The sequence below is a fragment of the Vidua macroura genome, chromosome 1 (assembly GCF_024509145.1).
Source record: "Vidua macroura isolate BioBank_ID:100142 chromosome 1, ASM2450914v1, whole genome shotgun sequence".
NCBI classification, from domain to species: Eukaryota; Metazoa; Chordata; class Aves; order Passeriformes; family Viduidae; genus Vidua; species Vidua macroura.
This window is the reverse complement of record NC_071571.1, coordinates 1,333,787-1,355,754: the sequence shown is the minus strand read 5'-3', so window position 1 is coordinate 1,355,754 and position 21,968 is coordinate 1,333,787.

Here is a 21,968-nt window from a genome sequence, read left to right as displayed (position 1 = left end):
GGGGGGTAAATCATTGGAACAGACTGCTCAGGGCAGTGGTGGAATCACCATCCCTGGAAATGTTCCAAAAAGTGTGGATGTGGCACTTGAGGACACGTTGGAATGGTGAACGTGGTGGCGGCGCTGGGTTGATGGTCGGACTTGATTTTAAAAGTCTTTTCCAACCTTAACAATTCTATAATTCCGTGATTTCCTGTCAGTGGGATGCGCAGGCCATTTTTCATGGCTTGCATGAAGTCTGAAGTCAATCTTCCCTTTTTCCCCTTTTTCCCCTTTTTTCCTTCTTCCATTCTTCCCTTCTTCCCTTTTTCCCTTCTGCACTTCTTCCCTTTTTTCCTTCTTCTTCCCTTCTTCCCCTCTTCCATTCTTCCTTTCTTCCCTTCTCCAGAGGTTCTCCTCATACAAACAGATCTTTTGCACCTCCAAAAGCCCCTGTCATCCCCAGGAAAATCCCCATTAATTGGGATAACGGGTGATATCCATAAATGACATCACTGAAAAAAATTCAAGGAAACCTGGATTGCTAAATCCATGGAAACACCCTGCACTTGGTTCTTCCTGATGTTCCAAGCAGGACCATGAGGATGGTGAGTGGGGCAAAGCAGACCCCAGATGGGGAAGGATTGTCCCTCTTCATTCCATGAAAATTAGGATTTATAAGAGGCGTAGAAATGTCTGGATAATCCCGGTGGTGCAGATGGAGTTGCTGTTCTTTGTCTCTTCCAGAGCAAGCCATTATCCCTATTTTTAGGAAGGGAAAACTCATTTGGGATGGAGTTCTGAGTGGTAGACTTGGAATGACAGCAGGACAGAATTGCTGAGGTTGGAAAAGCCCTCCAAGATTGAGTCCAACCCTTCCCCACCACCAACCATGTTCCCAAGTGTCACATCCACAGGGATATCAAATCCCTCCAGGAACGAGGACTGGATTCCACCAGTCAGCACTAGCCTGGAATTTGACTCACCCCAGATCCCAGACACGATCCCTCTTGCCCAACAATGGGATCAGGAGATAAAAGCTGGATCTCCTGGGCTATTCCACACAGATTTCCAAGCAAACCTTTGTGACTCTGCTTGCAGGATCCGGCCCCCATCGGAGCAGGGACAGAGATTATCCAGCCATGGAAAACATTCCCATTTCTAGGATATAAAATGCCATTCAGATCAAGGTCCAGTCATTTATAAACGAGTTCTCCCAGTCCTGAAGCAGAGGCTTCTCCCAGGGTCCAGGTCCTGCTCGGATCTCCCTCAGGTGCAATGTAAATGATCCATGTGTTTCATTCCCAAAAATCCGTGTCCAATACCCAGGTTATTTTTATGAGTCCCATGCTCATGGAAGTGAGATCTGAAATTGAAATGTCATCTGCTATTTGATCCTGATTCCCAACTTTCTGACATCTCTTTTCCCCTTAATATATTCCAGATGACCCAGGAAAACATCCGCAGTTTATTTAATAAACTGAAGAGGATTTGTTATTTTCATTTTCCTAAGGGCTGAGGGAGCCCTCTGGGCGATGTTTTTCCGTGTTTTCCTTCCAAACTGCTGACACTTTACTGGTACCAAGATGTCCAGATGCCTTTCTTCCCTGCCCTGGATCTGCCTGCTGAGACTCCGTGGTGTCGATGTGTATATGAACTCCAGAATTCCCGGGATTTTACAGCTCCCGTGGTGTTGTGGTGTTGGATTTCGTAAATCGCGCATCACCTCGGCTCGTATTCCTGGATTTTAGAGTGATTCACAGTCCCAGGAGCAGGAATTCAGCAGCATCTGGGAAGATGCTGACAGGACCACTCAGAGCCTGAGCCCCACTGAGGTTGTTCCCGAATTGTCTGGGGAATCTCCTGTCCTGCTGGAGATGAGATACAGCAGGAGCGTGCACCTGGAATGTCCTCACAGCACGAGGAGGCTGAGAACGTGCAGTTGTTGCACTCGAGCTGGGCCAGAGGAGTTTAGGCTGGATTTTGGGAAAATTTCTTCCTGGAAAGAGCTGTCCAGCCCAGGGCAGCAGTGGAGGCCCCATTCCTGGAGGGATTTGAATCCATGTGGAGGTGACACTTGGGGACATGGTCAGTGGTGGCCTTGGCAAGTTGCACTTGATATTGGAGATCTTTTCCAAACTTACGGATTCCGTGATTCTGTCAAGGATCCCAAGAGCTCCACACCAAAAGAGGGGGGAGGCAGATCCTGCTTGGTGCTCCCAGTCTGGATCTTGGGCGTGGCCCCTCAGCATCCTGGGAGCCCCAGTCCCCTGCCATGGAGCACATCTGGGTGCCCAGACTGGCTAAGGAGGAACATTTAACATCTCATTCCAAAGCTGATTCCTGCCTCGGGCCCCTGCTCACAGCCAGAGGGGATCACACAGGGATTCCCTTCCCAAGTGTGGGATGGGACCCCCTCCAGCTCTCTCTTCCCAAGGGGCTGAGCTGGGACTTGGAGCTCATCACCTTCCCACTGCTCCTCCCCAGCACCCAAAGCCACCGACTGAAAGGAGTGAAGGCTGAGCAAGAGAAGCAGAAGAATCCTGGGATGATTCTGATCCTCAGAGAATCCCACAGGACAAAACAAAGCTGGAAAGGAGGTGGCAATAAAAAAAAAGAACAGCAATAAAAATAATAAAGCATTTCTTTAGTCCCTGTGTGGATGTTTTTAAAGCACAGCCAAACCAACCACTGGAGATTTGCAGAGCCCAGAGTGAAAAGAAAACTCAAAGACACAGAAATACAGAAGCAAAATATTTCAATGGCAAATCCCGGGAATTCATTCTGGCCAAAAGAGTGTCCGTGTTATCCAAGCAATGTCAAAGGAATAATAAGGGATGAGGTATCACATGAAGAGTCTGATTACAAGGCCATGGAGGGACAGGACACAGGGAATGGCTTCCCACTGCCACAGGGCAGGGATGGATGGGAGATTGGGAAGGAATTCCTGGCTGGGAGTATGGGAAAGGGCTGGGATGGAATTCTCAGAGAAGCTGTGGCTGCCCCTGGATCCCTGGAAGTGCCCAAGGCCAGTCTGGATGGAGCTTGGAGCAGCCTGGGACAGTGGGAGGTGTCCCTGCCCATGGCACCAGGATGATCCTTAAGTTCCCTTCCAACCCAAACCATTCCAGGGTTCTATAAATGCACCCACCCCACTCAAGACCTCGGATTTCCTGCAGCTGAGCGTCCACCAATGAAACCCAAGAAAAATGACTCAAAAGTTGGGCCAGAATCAGAAAAAAAAAAAAAAACATTTGAACCTCATGAGTCCCTGTCATCCTGAACATTACAAGAAACAGAGATCAGCTTGGTTTTATTCCTCTGACAGCAGGAATTTTTTTCCAAATGGATGAGTTTTAAGCAGCTGTCACAAGCCCAAATTAGCTCCCAACGCGTGATCCGTAAAAGTGGGCAGATAAATCATCCAGGAATGCCAGCCACACTCTCAATGGGAAGAAAAATGGATCCACAGTGTTTTTTCAGGGATGAGTTCTGCAGTTTGGTGAGAGGAGGTGTCGACAAAAAAAACACATCGCCCTGACAGCTCCGGAAACAAATTGTTCCTTTTCCAGTCACCAAAACTCAGCTGAGGTTTTGTTTGCCTTCATAACCTTCTGCATTCACCCCGAAAAGTCTCTGCCAACCAGGGAAGCGTTGTGCAGAGCCCAAATCCTGCCTGGATTTGAAAGGATCCCAAAATTAGAATCATTTACAATGCTCTGGAAGGAATCCCACGGAGCAAAGTGAAAAGAAAAGAATTCCTGAAGGGGATTTTGCTGCTTTTAGGAGCATGGAGCTGACGGGAGGATGGAATGCTGTGGATCTTCTCCCGCTCCTCAGTCACTCTGGGATGGAGGCGATGTGGGGATGGGATGAGAGGTTCCAGTTTTGGTTGTCTCAGGATCCCCTCCAAGGCCTCTCCCAGTTGGCAGACTGGGCCGAGGGAGGGTTTGGTGCCTCCCAGACTGGTCTCCCTGAGCAGGTGAGTCACGGCCACAGAAATCCCGATGGCCAAATTCACTCCTGGCCGTGTTTGTTCCCGTCTCGGCAGGAGGAGAAGTCGAAATATTGGATTTTTCCACCCCAAAATTTCTGCCAAGGCATCAGAGGCGTGTTGTTTTAAGGGGAAAACTGGAATTACCTGGATCAGCCTGCACTCCTGGTGTGAAGGAGGGGTCTCCCACTTCCCAGATCCTGGGAGCTGCTGTTTCCCGCAAGGACAAGAGAGATCACGTTGAGCTGCTTTGGCTTTTTGTCATTTTCATTCCAGCCATGAATTCTGAGCTCTCATCCAGGGAAGAGGCCACAGTCCATCCCTGATGACATTGTCGAGTCAGGGCCCAAAAAATGTATCCCGGGAAGGATTTGGGAAGGGAAAGCGGGTTTTGGGAAAACAGTGCTTTATCCAAGTGTGTTTGGACAGGAAATCCCTGGTGTTTGTGTGTAACGGGAAATATCCAGGAAATCCCAGGATTGTCCCAGTCCCAGGCACTTGCCCCAGTGTTGGGATGAGGTGTCTGTCACTGCCTGTTGGAGGCCAATCCGAGCAGAGCTCCAGAGCTTTGGTTCTGGTTTTCCCAAAAATCTGGGCCAACGATCAAATCCATCCCTGGTCACTTTCCTGTGCTACGGAAAAATCAGACGGAAATTTAGCATGGAGCAGGAAAAACTCTGAGTCGTGGAATGGTTTGGGTGGGAAGGGATCATAAGGATCATCCCATTCCATGGGCAGGGAATTCCCACTGTCCCAGGCTGCTCCAAGCCCTGTCCAACCTGGCCTTGGGCACTTGCAGGGATGCAGGGGCAGCCACAGCTCCTCTGTGCTGGTGTCCCATCACCTTCTTCCTCACCTACACATCTTATCTCCTATCCAGGAATTTTCCAGAGCTCCACCTCAGCTGGAGCACCAAGCCAAGGAATTGGTGGTCATGGTTCCCAAAGGTGGCTCTCAAAGTGCTTTATTTAGCTTTGGGGTCCACCTCCAAACTTTCGGGAGCGTTAAACGAGGAGCAGTCACTTCGCAAAGCTCCAAAAACTCCCTCAGGATTTGTGTGGAATCGTCAGTGGCTCCCAAGAGAGACCAAATTGAAGTTGGACCTAATTAAACACAATCACGGATTCATGAAGTCGTGGAGTGGTGGGGCTGGAAGGACCTTTAGGATCATCTACTCCCATCCCCTCTGCCATGGGCAGAAATCCCATTATCCAGCCAGGCTGGAGCAGGGCCTGCGGTCCTGCAGGAAGGGAGAGGTCACAGCAACGGAACATCCGTGGTCCCAATCCAAGGGCTGACATTCCCTCCAGCCATGGCAGCATCTCCTTGGGCACATTTTTGGCCCAAAATACTCTGGGAACTGAGGAACAGGGAAGGGCTTTGCTCATCTTCCATCGATTGATGGCAAGAACGTCAGGACCGCGTGGAATTCCTTGTCATTCCTGCAGGGGATCACTCCTGGCAGGGAGATTCCCTGCAATGGGGACCAACTTCCCTGGGCTTCCCGTTCCTTCCTGCCAGCACAAATTGCAGGGAATAGGAGAGGGGACAAATTTTGGAGCATCTGAGCTCCAAGATTTGGTGTCCTGCTCCAGCAGGATCCCTCTGCTCATCCCAGGTACCGAGGAGCCCCCGAGCAAACAGAGCTCCTCAATCCCGACTGGGAACGCAGGGGAGGGGAGGGAAGCTGAAGGAAAATAAATAATTTCTGGCTGCTCTGAATCAAAGCCTGTTACAATCAAAACAGTTCCCCGCTGCAGCAGGGCCCTGGGGCCTCGTTCCCAAAAATTATGTGTGTGCTGGAAGCCGCAGGGAAAAACTCTCTGACAGAGGAGACCTTCCCGCTGTCCGAGGGAGCCAGGGAATGCTTTGAATCCAATATCTCTGTCCAGGCTCTCCCGGAGCTTGTGCAGCCTCTTTGTCCAGAGTCCAAGCTGGAGTGGGTTAATCCTGCAGATCCCGCCCCTGGGAATGCCCAGAGGGAAAAACGGGAAAGGAAATGAGGATTTGGGGGCTAAATTGAAATGGGAAGTGGACAAGAGAGCATTGAAGGAGGTTGGAGGGAAAAACCCTCGGCACAAATGCCAGCAAGGAGCCCTGATCCCAGTTTGTCTGAGAGTGTCACTGATTTCATGGGAAATATTCCTGATTTGCAGGAATTATTCCTGATTTGCAGGAATTATTCCTGATTTTCAGGAATTTACGTGGACATATGCACAGGAATGCAGCAGTTAAAATGGGAATTCAGAAATCTCATTGTGAGGGATCTCATGAGGGTCAACAAGGGCAAGGTCCTGGATCCAGGTGGGAGCAATCCACGAGTGGGGTGGGGAACGGATGGAGAACCCTGCGGGGAAGGATTTGGGATATTCACGGATGAGGGGCTGGATGTGCCCAGGCCAGGCCCAAGGATGATCCCAAGGGTGGGACACAGGATTAGGGATGGGATTGTGCCCCTCTGCCCCTCAGGTGAGACCCCACCTGCAGAGCTGCCCCAGCCCCAGAGCCAGCAGCACAAGGACCTGGAGCTGCTGCAGGGCTGGAGCCAGGCTGGGAGAGCTGGGAATGTTCCCCTGGAGAGGAGAAGCTCCAGGGAGAGCTCAGAGCCCCTTGCAGGGCCTGAAGGGGCTCCAGGAGAGCTGGAGAGGGACTGGGGACAAGGCCTGGAGGGACAGGACACAGGGAATGGCTCCCACTGCCAGAGGGCAGGGCTGGATGGGAGATTGGGAATTAGGAATTCCTGGCTGGGATGGAATTCCCAGAGCAGCTGTGGCTGCCCCTGGATCCCTGGCAGTGCCCAAGGCCAGGTTGGAGCCCCTTGGGGCAGTGGGAATTCCCTGCCATGGCAGGGATAGAACTGGATCATCCTTCAGATCCCTCCCAACCCAAACCATCCTGGGATTCTGTGAGAGGATGAAATGTCTGGGATTTCACCCCTAAGAGCCACTGATTTATGCCGAATATCCGGACATTTCCCTTTTTCCAAGACAAAGGCTGGAAGCTCCACTTTTCCTCCTTCAGCAGCTCCAGGTTCTTCCCCATCCCGGCGTCCAGGAGTTCCAAAGTGACACCGGAGCTTGTCGCAGGGAGGGGACTTGGAGCAAGACCTGGATCCTGCTGCTCCAGAGGATCCCAAGAGCAGATCCCACCCCACCAAATTCCAGGCTGTGGGGAATCCCACAACATGAAAGATCACCAGCAGGATAAAGCAGCAATTTTCCTAATTCCGGAGAACCCCAAGCGCAACCGGCGCTCCAGAAATTCCACGTGAACTTCCTTGGCACCTTGGATTTCCTGAGAGGATGGAGAGGAGAGAAAACAGGGATCAAACTCTGCCACTTGGGATCCCAATTTCCCTTTTTCCCCTCTCACGGTGCTGCTATGAAGACAGAATTCCTTTCATCCTGGATATATTCCATGTCCTTTTTGTGGATACAGAGTTGGTTCTCGCTCCGTGACCGGTCGGATTGGGCAGTGCTTGTGTTTTTCAACCCCAAAAAGAGATGGGAATTCAGCCAGATCCCAAATTCTGATGGAGACGTCACTGAAAGCAAGGAACTGGGATCCAAGGATATCCAGAGGTGCCTTCCAAGCCCAGTGACCCTGATTTTCCAGCACAAATCCACAAAAGAAGGGCAGAATCCCTCTGGGGGGGGAAAAAAATAAAATCAGTGCCCAAACCTCATTTTCTGTTGGATTCTTCAGCAACAAGAACATTCCAAAGGAGTGGAAATGGAATGAAAGGAGAAGCTGGGAACAAGGAAGGTGGGAATTGGGGCTGAATAACCTCGGAGCAGTTACAATGGATCCTTGTCCCGCCGCTGGAACGTGGCCAGGAGGTGCTGAACAAGGAACTGCTCATTCCCTTGGTGACAGATAGGATTTCATGGCTTGGTTTTATGGGATGTGGCCATAAATCCGTGGATTCTGCACGGCTGGAACGGGCTGGGCTCCTCCTTATTCTTTCCTGGCTTAAAACAACTGGTGTGGAGTGATGTGGCACCTTCCAGAGAAGAGACAGACTCTCCAAGGATGATCCAGCATGGAATTCTCACAGGACAGAGCTTTCCATGGATTACAGAGAAACCTTGGAGTTGTTCTTGATTAAAATGATGAGCTGGACTTAAAACAGGGCAAGGAGTCTGGGCCAGCTTTGCCTCAGGCCCATCCTGGGAAATCCAGCTTGTCCTGCCTTGCTCAGTCCTGAGAGCAGAGAAAATTCCTTGGAAAACGAGGAAGGAAATGGGATTTTTCAGCCTGTAAAATTATAATGATGATGATGATGATGATGATGAAGATGATGATGATATAATAATAATAATAATAATAATAATAATAATAATAATAATAATAATAATAATAATAAAAATAATTGGGGGGGGGGTGCTGTGGAGGATCCAGGTTCTTTGAAATGTCCAGCACTGATTTTCCTGGGATCTCCAAGCTTGGCATAAATCCTGTTAGGAGAGGTTGGGAAAACAGAATATATTGGGATGAAACAACGTTCCCACCTGGAAAGACTTTGGGATCTGTGTGAGGAATAATTGTGAGGCAACTCCCCACAGCTCCTAAATCCAGTCAGAGCTGGAAGTGACTTAGCAGAGCTGCTGATCCAGCTTTTCCCATAAACACAGGGAATTGGGATTTGGGGGGGGTTCCTGCCAGAGATGGATAAAAGGGGATGGGCTGGAGTCCATCCCAGTTTCCACAAGTTTTATGGATACTGCTGAGGAAGAGAATGGGTGGAGAAGAGCCTGGATTGGGATGGGGACACCAGAGGGTTCCTACAGGTCCTTGAAACTGGGTTTAATAAGGAATTGAGGGGGGGAAATGATCCCAGAGCACAAAGGTTGGATCCATGATTTTGGAGGAGTTTTCCTCTTTTTTTATGATGGATAACTTGGCCACTTGAGGATGGAATGAAACAAATCCAGTGGGAATCTGGTCTGGAAGTCAAAGGAATGGTCAGAGAGGCCCGGGGCTTCCAAGCCTTGCTTGGTGCCCCCTCACCAAGCTCAGCTTTCATTCCCTGCCTTTATTCCCTTTTCCCCGCCTCAGTTTGTAGTGGATTATAGGAACACAGCCCCCGTCCTTTTGGAGCCCCCTCCTGCCAGCTGGAATTCCAGGGAGACATAGAAATCCTTCCAAGAATATCCTAGAAGGTGAGACGTGGTTAAATATGACCCCATTATTCCAAAAATAATCATTCCCTGCCAGTGGGACGGGGCCAAAATGTTGGATTTGGGGTTTCCCCCGGGATTTCAAGGATACCTGAGCCACCCTGGGCCTTCAGCTCCAGCAAATCCCAGATTTTCTCCTTGCCAAGCAGAGCTGGCACAACACCTCGAGCTCCACGTCCTTTTGTCCTGAAGGAATCGTTCCTGGCAAAGGTTTGTGGAGTTCTGCCTTCCTTTTCCTGCTTTTCCAAGTGAAATTCAATCTCCAGGCTCCTGTGCTCCTGGCGGGGTGTGATTTGGTGGAGGTTTAGTTCGGGATAGGATTTGGGAGCCGAGCCAAAAGGCAGGAAAAGCCACAATAAAAATTCCAATGGACAGTTTTACCAAGTTGGGAGCGAAACCCAGGGATTTTAAGGAAAACCTCCGGGCGTTCCTGCAGCTTCCCAGCCACCAGGAACAGCCACATTTTTCCACTTCCATGGGATTGGGAAGAGTAAAATATCCTCCAGGAGCTTTAAAGCCTCCGGAGAGCAGGAGAATGGACTTTTCCTTGCATTTCCCAGCTCCAGACTCATCCCAGAAAGTTGGGAAGTTAAACTTTACAGTCTGGGATGATCCTTTCACTCTTCCCACTCTCCTCACCCGGAGCCAGAGCTGTTTCCTTGGCACCCCTCTGCTTTTCCTTGCCCTGATATTCCATGTCTGCACCTCCAGGAAAGGGAAGCTTTTAAATAAATCCGACAACGGGATTAATCCAGCAGGAGCTGAAGATCCATTTTGAGGAAAATCCAGGTGGTTTTCCTCAGAGTTTCTTGGGAATACTCCATGTCCCGGCAGTCTTTGACTCTGTTGGAATTTGTTTTGTGCTACCTGTGTAAAATAAGTGCTACACAATCCTGGAATTCCAGAATTTGGGTTGGGAGGGATCTGAAGGATGATCCCATTCCCACCACAGCCATGGGCAGGGACACCTCCCACTATCCCAGGGTGCTCCAACCTGGCCTTGGGCACTTCCATGGATCCAGGGGCAGCCACAGCTGCTCTGGGAATTCCATCCCAGCCAGGAATTCCTAATTCCCAATCTCCCACCCATCCCTGCCCTCTGGCACTGGGAGCCATTCCCTGTGTCCTGTCCCTCCATCCCTTGTCCCCATCCCTCTCCAGCCCCAAGTTTTCCCTGGATCCTTCTCTTCTCCAGGTTGAACATTCCCAGCATTTCCAATTCTTCTGCTGAATGACTCCACCAGCAAAATGCTGGCTTTGGTTTTCCTTAACTTCTCTCAGCAGGAACAGGAATTTCTGAGGGAAACAAAGGTTTGATCCAGCTGTGGGATTGTCGGGATGGGAATGGGATCGGTCTTGGAGGAAAATTGGTTTTATTGGGAATTCTCAGTCTGCAACCTCAGCCCAAACCCAGAGTGAGTGAGAATTCCCAAAAATAGGAGGGGAGAGATGAAGCTGGGAAATGAAAAAATTCCATTGGGAATGATCAGAATTCCTGGATGGCAAAACACCCAAGGAATAAAAAAGAAACAATTAAAAAAGCCTCCCCAAAATTCCCAAAGTGGAGCCAAACCAAAGTAACAGCAACAACTTTCCTGCTCCCCTTGAGTCTTGTTTTTTGGGACAAGGATGGATGAAATCCCTCTTTTCCTTGGAATGGCCATCCCGAGCTTTGAGGAGCTCCTGCTAAATCGAATCCCTGCTGTGGTCTGGATAATGGGTCATAAAAACACTCAGGAGGGATTAAAAACACAACAAAACCCCACAAATGTCTGGTTTTCCAAAAAAAAAACCCTGCCCGGGATATTCCCTGCTCCGAGGGGAAGTGAGGCAGGGGGAAAAAAATTCCATCTTTTCCAGAAGGTTTGCAGAGGAGCAGGAAGGGGCTGAAGGTTTAAGGGATCTGAGCTCCAGCCCCGGGATGCCCCACAGGAAGGGCAGAGATGCCCTCTCTTGGGGGATCATGGAATCATCCCTCTGAAATCCCCTTTTCCCAGATTTTAAAGGCTTCTGCGTTCGTGGAAGTGGGAATCCGTATTTCCCAGCTCTCCTTTTAGGGTTTTGGGAAGGAAAAACCCCCCTGGAGCATCATTGCTGGTTTTCCTCTCAATCCTTTCGCTGGGAAAGCCTCTTTGGAAGGAAAAAAGAAGGGAAAGGTTGAGCCTATGGAATGATGAAGGTCTTGGGAGGGGAATAAATCATGGAATGAGTCCTGCGGGTGCCGCCGACCCCAGGCAAGGCTGATCCCAAACGTGGAATGACTGATCCCGATGAAACGAGGCGGAGTTTTCCATGGGGGTGGAAACAGTGGGAAGTGTGAGCTTCCTTCTGCTGCTTGGGATTGGGACACACTCCACAGAGGAGGGATTTTATACCTGAAATATCCTGGGATATTAAACCACACAAAGGGGATTCGTGGTCCGGGAGGTTTTGACTTCCCAAAAATTCCTCCAGGCTGGGAATTGATGCAGGAAATCCAGATTTAGGGCCTTCATGGCTCCAGACTGCCTGGAAAGGAATGGATCTAAGCTGAAGGAGAGCAGGGATAGATGGGATATTGGAAAGGAATTCCTGGCAGGGAGGGTGGGGAGGGACTGGAATGGATTTCCTGGAGAAGCTGGGATTAATAATGGATTAATGTTTAATTATGGATTAATAAGTAATGATAGGAAAGAAACGGAGCAACCTGGAGGAAAAACTGGGAGGAAAAAAATTCAGCTTGGACTTGGATGGAGGATTAGGAAACGCTTCTGCTCAGTGGCTGAATCCCAGAATCCTGGAATGGTTTGGGATGGAAGGGGCTGGAAGCTCATCCCATTCCCACCTTCCACTGTGCCAGGCTGCTCCAAGCCCCAGGGTGCTCCAGCCTGGCCTTGGGCACTTCCAGGGATCCAGGGGCAGCCACAGCTGCTCTGGGAATTCCAGCCCAGCCAGGAATTCCTAATTCCCAATCTCCCACCCAGCCCTGCCCTCTGGCACTGGGAGCCATTCCCTGTGTCCTGTCCCTCCATGCCTTGTCCCCAGTCCCTCTCCAGCTCTCCTGGAGCCCCTTCAGGCCCTGCAAGGGGCTCTGAGCTCTCCCTTTGTTCTCCAGGTTGAAGGGACAAGGAAAGAGAATCCTGAAGGGATTTTGGAGGATTTTGGACAGCCTATTCCTATTCCTATTCCTGTTCCTATTCCTATCTCTATTCCTATCCCTATCCCTATTCCTATTCCTATTCCTATCCCTATTCCTATCCCTATCCCTATTCCTATTCCTATTCCTATTCCTATTCCTATCCCTATATCTCTATTCCTATCCCTATTCCTATTCGTATTCCTATCCCTATCCCTATTCCTATCCCTGTTCCTATTCCTATTCCTATTCCTATCCTTATTCCCATTCCTATCCTTATTCCCATTCCTATCCCTATTCCTATTCCTATCCCTATTCCTATTCCTATTCCTATCACTATTCCTATCCCTATTCCTATTCCTATTCCTATTCCTATTCCTATCCCTATTCCTATTCCTATTCCTATTCCTATTCCTATCCCTATTCCTATTCCTATTCCTATTCCTTTCCTTATTCCCATTCCTATTCCCATTCCCATTCCTCTGGATTTTGCCTTGCTCATTCCCTGGGCTCTTCACCTCCCTGGGATCATCCCTTCCCAGCCTCTCCGTGTTTGTTCCCGCCTTGCTGTATCCCAGATCAGAATCCCACCGGGATGGTCTCTTCCTGACCCAATTCCAGCACTCCAAGGCCTCTTCCCACCCCCTCGCAGATGGAAAAGTCTCTTTGTGGGGACCTGGGGAGCTCCAGGAAAAAGGAGGGATCCTTGGGGAGAGAAATCCTTGGAGCAGAAGGTCTGTGAGGGTTTTTCCCTCCCTCATTCCAAGTGCTGCTCTCCCTCCATCCCAGGTTTGGAAATCCATCTTTTCCCTCTGCTCCAGAGGTGGGAAGGAGCTCCTGGAGAACTTTCTCCATAGGCAAAGCATTCAGAATTCCAACTTAACGAGGAGATTTTACAGGCTTCCAAACATTCCCTGGCTCCAGGCTCTCCCCCTGTGGTGGATCCCGAGGCCAACGCTTCCATGGGGGAATTATGATTTTGGAAAACTCCATTTGAAAGATCCCAAGGGAATTTATTAAGACTTCCTGTAAAAGGACAGGGAGTTTAATACAGAGGGGAAAAAAAAAAAAAAAAAAAAAAAAAAAAAAAAAAAAAAAGAAACAGGAATTTTGATTTCTACCAGAACAGGGCTTGACTTCATAAATGAAATTCCCTCATGGTCTCCCCCATCCTGTTCCCATCCCATTTTCCCCCCTCCTCATCCCATAAAACAGAGCCTGGGATCAATGCCCCATGTGTATGGAAATAAAGAAGAATCCTGCCATTCCCAGGTTTTTCTGTGGGATGGGTCACGGAGCTGGGGCAGGGACAGAACTGCTGGGAAAGGCACAAATCCTGGGCTGGCTGGAATGGGAATTTTTTTCCCTCCCAACCAAACTTTTCTGGGATTCTGGAATTCTGTGGAAAACAACTGAAATATTCCCAAAATCCAGCGTGCTTTTCCTCACCTACATCATTTATTTCCTCTTTTCCTTTCCGTTTTGTGTTGGAATTTCTCACTCTCAGAGGGAACCACTGGAGAGGGAACAAACCCTCATTCCATAGGGAAGGGAATCCAGCCAGAGGCATTTCCCTCCATCCCAGTCCATCCCAACAACTGGTGACCGCTTTCCCTGGTGGATTTGATGGAATCCCAGGATCCTGCAAAGCAGTTTTTCCCAAATAAATTCATTTACCTCCTCAAATCAATTCTCCCAGTAAATCCCACCTTTGTGCAGCCAGGAACTTTTCCCTCAAAGCCAATCCCCAGCACTTCAATTCCCTCATCCCTGGATCCCAAAGAGATCAGGATCCAACCTTCCCTTTTCCCAAGGAGCTCCTCAGTAATGTTGGAGTTCTGGCACCTCCTCCTTGGCTGCTTCCAGAGCTCACTCCAAGATTTAGGGATCGTGTTTCACTCCATATTCCTGCCTGAAATTTTATTATCCCAGGATCATAAAAGCCCAGCTGCTGATGGCAGCCCCAGCCTCGGTTATTTCACCCTGCTGAATTCCCAGGATTGAATCCAGAGTTTCTCCATCACCGTGTGGAGAGAGCCCTCTGCAGATCGCTGGATTAATCCATCCACTCACAGGAAATACTCCAAGGAAGCTGCTTTGCTCCTGCAGGAAAACCTCTGGGAAAGCAGCATGGCTGGACAGCAGGATCCGGGATCAGCCCTTCCCAAGGCCAGGTCAGCCTTCAAGGACGGGTTTGTTTTATTCAGGACGTGGCATTCCCCCTTTTCCTGACCTTTCTCCTGCTCTTATGGAGGAGGAGAGACCTGACAAGGCTTAGGAGCAAGAAGGGATCAAATCCAGGATTTCCTGAGCTTTTTCCTCATTTTGGCTGAGGATGCACCAGAATTTGAACTTCTCCTTCCATCGTTCCCTTCTGTTCTCCCTAAATTGTTGGTTAGACATGGAATCATAAAATCCTGGAATGCTTTGGAAGGGACCTTAAGGATGATCCCACTCCACCCATGGGCAGGGACACCTTCCACTGTCCCAGGCTGCTCCAAGCCCCATCCAGTGGCCTTGGACACTTCCAGGGATCCAGGAGCAGCCACAGCTTCTCTGGGCATTCCATTCCAGTCTCTCCCCATCCTCCCAGCCTGGAATTCCTTCCCAATATCCCATCTAAGCCCCAGGAGAAGAGCCCCTGTTCAGGTTCAATCCCCTGGTTTGGAGCAGGGATCGGAACTTCCCGGGATTGCAATCATGGGAGCAGGGAAACACAGCCCTTTTCCCTCCACTGAAGTGTTCATTCCCAGTAAAACCCTTGATCCGGAGCTACTGGAATTCCTGCACCTGCTAATGAGTTAATTAAACAAACTGCCCATGGAGTTGGCGCAGTGGTGGCTGGGACAGAGCAGAACAGCAGGACAACGAGGGGACACCGCGGGGACATCGGGTGAGAAGCCTCTGGAAGTGCCTGGCGCCATCTGGGATTTCCAGGGATACCTGAGGATGGACCAGGAACCTAAAATTCCCTTTCCACCTAAATTATTCCACTGAAATTAGTCTCCACTTGGCTTCCGAGCACCATCCAACGAGGGCTGTCCAGAGATCCTGGGTCATCCCAACTTTCTCAAGCCTTGGGGCACTTCCTTGGATGTGGGCCAGAGAGAGCAGGAAATTCGGGAAATGCTGGAATTTCGGAGGTGTGGAGGAGGAAGAGCTGACAGAGGTAAGGAGAGGATTTTGGAAAGGACAGGAACAACGGGGATGGAAGAAGCTCCTCCAGGAGCAGGAAGGGAGGAAGGAAGCCACAAGTGGAAAAAAATCAGAGGTTTCCTTGTGGAAAGATATCCAGAATACTGGAGAGGGTTTTCCTAAAGTCTGGGAACAGCCGGAGCACATCCCACCCCTTTGGGTCCTATTCCAGCTGGAAAAGCAAATCATGGAAAAGCCACCATTCCTAAAAACCTCCCAAGAGGTGGGAGAGGGACGCCAGACCAGGGGCCAGGGGATCCAGCTGGATTTCTCCCGGTGGCATGTGACATCTCCAGGAGCAGCAGGACCTCGCCATGGACCAGCACCTCCCCATCAGCCTTTGGGTGGAAAAGCAATTCCCAGCTCTCCCAGTGAAAATTTTGGGAAGTTTTGGGCTGGATGGTGCACAAAAGGATTTGGGATTGATCGGGCCGGAGTAGGAGAGGACCATGGAAGAGGATGATCCTGAAGGTCCCTTCCAACCCAAACCACTCCATGATTTGATGATTATGCAAAAGGACACTCTGCCTTGGAATTTTGTTGTAGCCAGGACCAAGGTGGAACAGAACTCGCTCCAGGACATTCCCAACTCCCATCTTCTCGTTGGATGAAGGATAAACTTCAGCAAAATCCGGGCACATCCTGGCCCCTCATCCCGCCCTGCTTTACAGCTCCGTAGGGAATCCAGGGATAAAGCTTCTGTCCATCCCAACGCAATCCCGCCCTGGAATCTTCTGCTTTTCCAGCACACACAACGTGACTGTGGGGAGGCGGCAGATGAGGCTGGAATAAATCAAGGAGAGCAGCAGGAGGGGCCCGGCATGCGGCTGGAATTAGCGGAGAGGGGAATTGTAAACAACTGGGGAAACGTGCCTGAAATTAATTTTTTAGGACCTAATGGGATTTTGCTTGGAGCGGAGTCAAGAATGAAAAGCTTTCCGTGGCAGAACGAGGCACTTTGCATAAATTTGCATCCTGACATTGGCTGGCTCTTCCCGGTCGGAGACGGGAGCGCGCGTGCGTCCCTGCACGGCTGCAAGGGGGATTTGGGAATTGCTTCAGTCGTTATCCACAGCTCCTCTCGAGACGTTTTAACGGGAACAGACCCTTGAAAGCCAGGATTCCTGGGCTCTGGAATGCCGTGGGATGAAAGAGCGGGAAAGGGAAGGACAAGTCACCTTGGTGTTGACGTGTAGGAACTGGAGGGAATTTCTAATTCCACAGGGAGCTGTCTGGAAAATGTGACTCCCCAGGATGGATTGAATCCTGTGGAAGAAGGGATGAGGTGTTTTGGGAAGTGAAATGATCATAAAATAGGATCAGGGAATGGTTTGGGATTGGAAGGATCATCCCGTTCCACCCCTGCCATGGGCAGGGACACCTCCCACTGTCCCAGGGTGCTCCAAGCCCCATCCAACCCAAACCAGTCTGGAATTCCATCATTCCATGATCCTATGAACAACCACAGCAGGAAATTCCTGTCAGCTCCCCAAAACCCTCAGTTTTCCTTGATGCCCATCCCGGCTGATTTTGAGGAAAAGCTCATTAATTCAATCATTCCCTATTGATTAAGCTGCGCTTTAATTTGCAATTATGTTCATTTGCCTCCTATCCCACTTCGCGCTCTGCTTGGAAATGGGATCCACGTGGATCTGGATCAAACTCACTGGAGTCAGTGGAATTTTTTCCCTGGATTTCCAAAGGCTCCGGATCTGCCTCTTTATCCCTTCGCAGGGAGACGCCTGGTCAGAATCTCCGTCTCCAAAACGCCAACAGGGCTTAAAAAAGTATCGAGAAGGTTAAAATTCCTCTCCTTTATTATTCCCACAGAATGAGGAAGGATTTCCATCCTCACTGGAGGCAATAAAATCATCCCGATTGGATCACTGGGAAGTGGGAATGTCCGAACCTGACTTCCTGCCAAATTTGAAGGTTCTTCATCAACCAAAATCAAAGGTCCTTCATCAGCCAAACTCCTCCTTCATCTCCCAGACTCGGAGATCCTTCATCAGCCAAGCTCCTCCTGATTTCCACAAGTCTTAGGCAGCAAAGGGATAAAGGAGAGCAGAATCCTCATGGGACTGAGGTGTGGAGTTACCTCCCAGCAGGACCTTCAGAAGAACCTTCCAGATTCTTTTAACGCAGCCCCGCTGCCCAAATACCTGTCCCAGTTTTCCAGCTGGGAGAACATGGAAAGAGAAGCTTTCCCTGCTATTTCAGGCCTCCCCGAGACTTCCAGGCATTTCCATTAATAAACTTCCCAGGCTGCCTTTTTTTCTTTGGCACAATCCGACCGACCCCGGCTCCAACGGAGACCTGCTGGGAAGCTTTTCTCTTTCCTGGCTCCGAGTGTTGACAGGCATGGGAAGAGCCTTCTCCTTACATCTCCAGCTGCTGGGGTGTTTCGGCGCTCCCAGCTTTTGTTCCACGCAGAGACACGGACAGCTCCTTAAGAAATCCCACACTTCAGCTGCTCCTCAGCTTTCTGAAGGGCACAATCCCAGTAGCTCCAGTGCCCCCGGGAAGCATTTTGGAAAACATCAAGCCACGATGGCTCTGCCAAGTATTCCCAGGGCAAGAACCACCCTCAGCTTCCCAAACATCCATAATTCTCCATTAAACACAGAGGAACGCCAAGTCTTTCCCTCTTTTCTCTTCATGTCATTATTTTTGGGAACAATAGGTCAAAGCCCCGCAGCCGGCGGGCAGCTGGAAGGGAAACACTCCCGGGAAAAACCATGGCAAACCTTTCCTGGTGCTACCTGGGTGGGATGAGCTCATCCAACTTCCACTTTTCCTCAATCCTTCAGAATCCCCGGAGGGGAAAATCCTTAATAAAAGGCACGGATTTGCTATTTTTAGTTACGTTTACAATCTGCAAACGCCTCCAAGATGTTTTATTCCTTCCAGCTCCATCTACCGCAGATGGAGCCCAGGAAGAGCCGTGGGAGGTTGGGCTCCTGTTGAAAATTCCTTTTTATTGGACGTTTTCTGCTCTCTAACAATCACGTCATAAATTCAGCAGGACTTTTATGGGAACTCCCAGGGTGTTTTCATTTCAAATATCATAATACGAGGGGGGGAAAAAAAATCCTACAGAGTTGGAAGCAGCTCCTGGTTTTCTTGTTTTTACAGGGATTTTAACAGGAAGAATCGCTCTGAACCAATGGCAAAAACTCTTCAGGAACAGCCTCACTGGGCCAAGGAAAGGAGTTCTGTAGGAAAGTTGGAATTTTCTGCTGGAAAAGGGTATCCAGGGGTGGGATTCTGCCCCTCTGCCCCCTCAGGTGAGACCTCACCTGCAGAGCTGCCCCAGCCCCGGATCCAACAGCACAAGGACCTGGAGCTGCTGGAGAAACCCAGAGGAGGCCCTGGAGCTGCTCCAGGGCTGGGAGAGCTGGGAATGTTCCCCTGGAGAGGAGAAGCTCCAGGGAGAGCTCAGAGCCCCTGCAGGGCCTGAAGGGGCTCCAGGAGAGCTGGAGAGACACTGGGGACAAGGCATGGAGGGACAGGACACAGGGAATGGATCCCACTGCCAGAGGGCAGGGATGGATGGGAGATTGGGAATTCCTGGCTGGGATGGAATTCCCAGAGCAGCTGTGGCTGCCCCTGGATGCCTGGCAGTGCATCCAGGGCCAGGCTGGATCACCCTGGGGCAGTGGGAGGTGTCCCTGCCGTGGCAGGGGTCACACTGGATTGGCTTTAAGGTCCCTTCCCACCCAAACCATTCCATGATTCCAGGACCTTGCAATGGTCAAAGGGACACGAGTTCCACACTCACCATCCGCTAGGGATGGACACGGGATGAGCAGAGGAGAGGACAACAGGATCCTGCTCCAATCGTCCCGGCTCCGAGTGACAACTTTCCCTGGACTCCCATGGAGGCCCCAGAGGCAGAACAGCAGCTGGAAGTGGGACATGGGCAGCAGGAGCAGCTCTCCTTCCAGGAATTCCCTCTGGATCTGACAGGCTCTGATCCCAGCAGGAATGTGCTCCTCCCTGCCCAGAGCTCATTGCTGTTCCCGGGAATTCAGAGCAGGTGCCGGAGCAAATCCCATGGGCTGCGTCCAGCAGAGGCTGCACCACCATGCTCCAACACCCAAATTTTCCATTCTTCTCTGCACAGGCACGGGAAAACTTCCCAAGGCAATTCCTGCAACGTTGGCTGGAAGAGCTGAACAACAAACTAACGGCGCAGGAGGATAAAAGGACGGCAAAGTCCCAGGAAAATTTTCCTGAGTGGGAATTCATTGGAGTCATTGGCCAGGCCCCGGGGCTGGAGGCAGCTCTGCAGGGGGGGTCTCATCCCTTTGGAAGGTACCAAAGAATTCCAGGAGCTGCCCTTTCCCACCCCCTCAGAGGCCATTTCCAATGTGTGGACTCCCAGTTCCCACATCCCCTGGGATCCCTCCACTCTTCCCCTGCCATTGCCACAGGTCTCCCAGAGTTCCCAAATCCCATCCATCAACCATCCCAGAGCAACTCAGAGAGCCCTTGGAAACTGCCAAGCATTTTCCAAGCATCCCAAATGTTTAAGGAAAAAAACTATTCCCAACAGCTCTGCTCCGACATTCCGAAGGAAAAAATCCCAGGAACCTGCTTTGGAAGCCTGGGACCTGTAGAGTCAGGCCAGCAGCCCAGCAGAGGGATTTGTGTCCAGAAGCAGAAATGATCCCAAATCCTCCCGGAGCTGGAAGGGACGGCACAAACCCTCGGCTTGGGCAGGGTCCGGCCGGGAACACCACAAAGGGAATTTCAGCAGCTGCCAAAAACCGGGAATTCCTTTCATGTCCCTGCAGCAGATGGACACTTGAAAGCCGGACCTTGGCCGTGGGTGTGACCACTCCAAAACCACAGCCTGGAGGGCCGAGGGCTCGGGATGAAGGCTCCTCTCCATCATCCCAGCAGGTTGGAGAATCCCAACCACTCCGGCACTCCAGGGCTGCTCCTGCTTCGTATCACGGAGACGTCAGAGGCTCCTCCAAATTCCAGCCCACCCTGGTGCCTTTTATCCCGGCCAAGAGCATCCCAGGGCCTGGTTTTTATAGGACAGAGGGATGTCAGAACTTCCAAGGCCGGAGCGTGGAGAGCACAGGAGGGAATCCAATGAAAAGAGGCAGGAGGTGGCATTTCCAAGGAGGGGAGAAAGAAACATGCTGATTTTTAAAAGGCCAGAATGTTGGCGGGGGATAATCCAGAGGGAATGGCCAGGAGGATCCTGAGGGATGGATTTGACCCCGGTGTCAGTCTGGGGCCGTGTCGGTGCTCTCCACATTTCCCCGACAAAAGGCGGCGACATCAGGCTCCAAACCAGCCAAAGGAAAACAGGTTTTCCTATGGATGAAGGAATCCCTGATTTTCCATACAGGGATCCCTGTTCCTCACCAGAATCCCAGCATCACACCGGGGATCCCTGTCCCATTCCAGGATCGTTGTCCCATGCCAGGACCACAGTCCTATGCCAGGATCCCTGTCCCACACTGGGATTCTTGTCCCATGCTGGGATCCCTGTCCCACTCCATGATCCCATATTGGGATCCCTGTCCCATGCCAGGATCCCTCTCCTGTACAGGGACCCCATTCCCATGCCAGGATCCTTCTCAGGATCCCTGTCCCACACTCAAATCCCAGTCCCACTCCATGATCCCAGTCCCACTCCATGATCCCAGTCCCACTCCATGATCCCAGTCCCACTCCATGATCCCTGCCCTGCGCTTGGCACCCCAGTCCCATTCCAAGTTCTGTGTCCCATGCCAGGATCCCACTCCCATCCTTGGATCCCTGCCCCATGCAGGGATCCCAATCCTGTACCAGGACACCAGTCCCACACTGGGATCCCATTCCCACACCAGGATCCCAATCCCATGCCGAGATCCCATTCCCATGCCGGCTCCCACATCTAGCCAGGGCTCTGAGGTTGATCCTGGTTTAATTTCAGCCTGGAATAAGAGGAAAACACACAAGAAAGGGAAAATTCAGGACATTTCATTTGAGGTTTGTCCTAAATGAAAACACTGGGATTTCTAATTTCAAAGTCAGATTTTGCAGGAGAGCTGAAAGTGAAAATTATCCCTTCAGGAACTGGGAAAAGCTGTGCCTGGAACTGGAGCCAGTTTAAAGGGAATTTTTTTCCCTTGAAAGTTAACGAGGGAAAATCCTTCTGCTTCCCACCTTTGGTCTGGCTTCAGCCAGGGAAGGAAGGGATGGATGGATGGATGGATGGATGGATGGATGGATGGATGGATGGATGGATGGATGGATGAGAATTCCAGCTGGCAGCATCCCAGTCAGGGATGCAAAGCCTGGCTTCATCCAGATTCCAGCTGTTGGGAATAGCTGGACACAGTTTTGTGCATGGAGATCTGCTGACATCTACAGGGCATTCCAGAGATTCCATGGCTCCATGGAGTCAGGGAATTCCAGAACAATTTGGGTTGCAAGGGAACTTAAGGATCATCCCATCCATCCCACTTCCATGGACAGGGACACCTCCCACTGTCCCAGG